The following is a 402-nucleotide window of genomic DNA, read 5'->3' as shown; positions in this document are numbered from 1 at the left end:
CCTCTCCTCCACTCCTGCCCCAGCCCCGCTGGCTGAACTCTGGCCGCGAGGGCCTCCCAATAAAACGGAGCTTAGCGGCAGGGCTGCCGGGCACACGGCACTAAAGCCCGGGTTCCTGCCCCTTGGGATGAGGCGCCCGCCCGGCGTCGCCTGCTGTGAAGCTGCGTGTCTAACTCTGCGCCCTCACGGTGTCCGTCCCTCGGTTCTAAAGCAGGGCAGCAGCGCTTCCGTGAGGGAGCCGCCGCGGCCCCATTTGGTCCTGGGGAAGTGGGAAACCTGCACCACGACCCGAGCCCCAGGTTGGCCCGGGCATGTCTGGCTGTCCTCTGGGCCTCTCGGGGTCCGGCCGGCCTCGGCCGCGCTCTTTCCCTGCGCAGGGGCACCTCCTTAGCCCGAGGGCCA

The sequence above is a fragment of the Marmota marmota genome, unplaced genomic scaffold (genome assembly GCF_001458135.2).
Source record: "Marmota marmota marmota unplaced genomic scaffold, marMar, whole genome shotgun sequence".
NCBI classification, from domain to species: Eukaryota; Metazoa; Chordata; class Mammalia; order Rodentia; family Sciuridae; genus Marmota; species Marmota marmota.
The sequence above is the reverse complement of the archived record's forward strand: the minus strand, read 5'-3'. Positions refer to the sequence as shown.